The sequence below is a fragment of the Pteropus alecto genome, unplaced genomic scaffold, assembly GCF_000325575.1.
Source record: "Pteropus alecto unplaced genomic scaffold, ASM32557v1 scaffold44, whole genome shotgun sequence".
Classification (NCBI taxonomy): domain Eukaryota; kingdom Metazoa; phylum Chordata; class Mammalia; order Chiroptera; family Pteropodidae; genus Pteropus; species Pteropus alecto.
In genome coordinates, this window is record NW_006436812.1 from 708027 (window position 1) to 711352 (window position 3326).

Consider the following 3326-nt stretch of genomic DNA (forward strand, 5'->3'; position numbering starts at 1 on the left):
CCTGGGTCACATTCTTCACCCCACCTCCCGGTGTTACCCTGAATTGCACAGTGGCCATTCTCCAAGTCCAATCCGGACTTTCCTGCCTTGATGGACAGCAACGTGGGCCCTCATGCTGCCCTGGACTGTCTGGTGACTTGGGCACATGTCTGTCCTCCCCACTTGAATGTCAGCTCCATTAAATGGGGAGGGGGCAGTACGTCATTTCACATTTATTTTCTTTATAATGTCAGACACTGATTCTTGCACAGTGGTAGGCACTGAGGAAATAGTTGTAGAACTGAACCAAATTCTGCATTCCAAGAAATCTCGTTACACACTGTACGTGCTCACACCCCTGGTAAGTAAACCCCATATTTAGTTGAGCTTTTGAGAAAACTGCATTGGCCTCTGTTTCTCGTTCTTTAGACATCACATTTCAGGGCTCCAGTGGGAACGTAATTTTTTCTTTAGCTAGATCTTTAAGTACAAAACTCCTTCCTGTGTTAAAAATGTACATTTGACACACGCAACGGTCCTGGATGAATACTTTCTTTAATTCCGTTTTACAGACAGGAAATAAAATCCAGAGAAGTTAAGTAACTTGCATAATGTCACACAGCCAGGCTCAGATTGGAACTTGGACTCTTAGATGCCAGAACCTTCGCTCTCTTTTCTTCGGGTACATGCCTCAGTTCAACACTGAAGAGTTAGTGGGGTCCCGTCTCAGCTCTTCCTAAGAGGAGATACTGTTTTTATACTGTTGCAATCTTGATTCATCCTAATCAAAACCGGAACTTGACACCCTTCAGAGAAGAGGGTGGTGCAGCGTCACACGGGAAGGACCGTGGATCCTGAAGTCACGTTTTCCCCCTTTCGAGCCACGTGACCTTTGGCAAGCCACCGAAGCGCGCCCAGTCTTGGATTAGTCATTTGCAAAGTGGAGATAAGAACCACCGCGTGGAGATGTGAGGATTCAGAGTAAAAATGAAAAATGATCCCAGTGGAGGACCTGGCAGTAAGTAAGTAGTACTGTGCCAGTTAGAACTATAAATAATAGTGCGTCGATTTCCAATTTGAGTGTTGCCTCTGCCCCATGTCATCATAACCATGAGGCTGTGGAGACTCTGCCTTGTCTGTTCTACATCCTCACTGCCTAGCCGGGTGCCTGGCCTCAGGTAATGCTCGGAAATCTTTAGGGAAGTCTTCCGGTATCCTAGACTTCGTTTTCCTGATTTTTAAAGTGAGGCAGTCATTTATCTACCATGCGGGGTTGTTAGGGCCAATGCGCAAAGTCATAAGCGTAGGGACTGCCACCTAGTAAATATAAACACATTTTGAGGTGACCAGCAATACAAGACCCATTAGAGAAGTTTCCCCAAATGCTTTCGAAGGCCCCCGTGCTCACCGCTTCTCCTTTGTGTCCTCCAGGCTCTTGAAGCCAAAAAAGTGATCTCTAGGATGTGCTTAGAGCCGTGCTTGCCCCATCGCGGGGACACAGAAACAGGGCAATGCCAGACACAGGCAGCCCCTGGAGAAGGGGCTGGGGTGGGAGGTGGGAAGATGAGGGGACCCGTCTTATTAAATGCCTACTTCCATTCTGCAGAGTGGTGAGAGGCTCCATTTCCTAGTCCCTTACCAAAGGCAAGATGCAGGTTGTCACTGTTTGCAGCATATGCACAGAAGCTCTGCTCTGGTCATAAAGAGGACGGTTGATGATAACATATGCTACATGCCCAGAAGCACTGCCAGGCCTGAACGCTGTTCCTTGGCGACACCACGATTATATCTCCGTCGAGTCCAGGCAAGCCTCTCAGGCCTGCGAGGCTGCAATTTTGAAATGGATTTCACAGCTGCAAACTCTAAGATGACCCAATTTGTCTTTTCCATTTCTGCCTCCTCTCCTATAACTATGGAAATCTGCATCCGCATCTCGGTGATGGCTCGCATAAAATATGCAGCGGGACTTAGTGCTCAGATTTAAGAGCTGCAAAATGTAAGGACAGCTGGGAAAGTGGTCTTGGGATAGGTGGCGGGTGTGAGCAGACCCTCGGAGAGATGTCTGCACATTTCTGCTCCTCGAGACACACAGGCCTCCTTTTTCTAACACGCTTGTCCCAAAGGCAAAAGGAGAGGATATATGTGCCCCCTCATCTTTGCCGAGGAACCCGGGGCTACCCATCCTGCAAAGAACATCCCAGATGGTAAACGGAACTGAAGTTTGCACATAAATTCTCTCCAGGGAATTGGTGGTTGGCGATAGCAGGCCTAATGAAATTTTTTATTGTGGTTATTACATACAATTTGTACAGTATATCATGCACGGAATTTTTTTTCTGTTCCTATAAATCTGGAATTGCCAGCGTAACTGCCCAGGCTTACGAAGTGCCGCGGAACACAATTACCTCGAGATGCAAACTCTCTTTAGGACATAAAAATCGTTGCTACTGAGAAGGCTGAATTGCACCGGCAATTTTGTAAATATTTGAGTGATATATTTCCTTTTGGATAAGTTTTCATAGCCTTGGAAAGCTGTCTCGTTTCTTAATGCTTTTGTTGCTGTCAGGTTTTTTGTTGCTGTTGTTTGTTTTTTTGTTCTGAGTATCACTTGTGGCCTGATTGTTGTTTTCAATCATGCTTAGTAAATCAGACTATTGGACAAATGTCATTTGTAAAAGGCTCGGGACTACAAGGCCTTCTGCTGGCATTAAGAGGACTGTCTTCATGGCATGTTTCTTAAAGATGTGAGAGGGACGAAAACACAAAAAGACAAGTCAGGCACATCCTGGGCTTCCTCCTCCTGTATAATCAGTTTTTCGAGTTAGAAGTTGCAGGCGAGGATTCCATTTTTAATGAGGGCTGATGCCCAGTGCCTTCCTCTTTACGTTTGAGCCAGTGAGGGAATCGTTCCTGGATATACTGCGTTGATTTTCATACCGGCAAAATGCACCAGCTAGCACAAGTGTCTGCACCTTTTCTAGTTAGACTTTGTTACCAAGTATGGTGGTGAGGGATGTGATACCCGCGGATCGATTTTCTGCAAGTTCTGATATTGGCGATAAGGAGAGTTCTTCCATCAGCTTCCAGCAAACGGAACGAAGATTGTTAAAACTCCTCATAACGGTTTCCAAAGGAAGACAACAGTGATGGATTATAGAATGCCCTGGAAGTGAGGAAACGCGCTCCTGAGCGAAGAGAAAGTGTTTCAATGCAAGGCACACAAAAGAAAAGGGAAAAACGCCCTTTCTCGCCCTCCTTCCCTTTCCTCTCTCCCCTTCCTCTTCCTTCCTTCCTTCCTTCCTTCCTTCCTTCCTTCCTTCCTTCCTTCCTTCCTTCCTTCCTTCCTT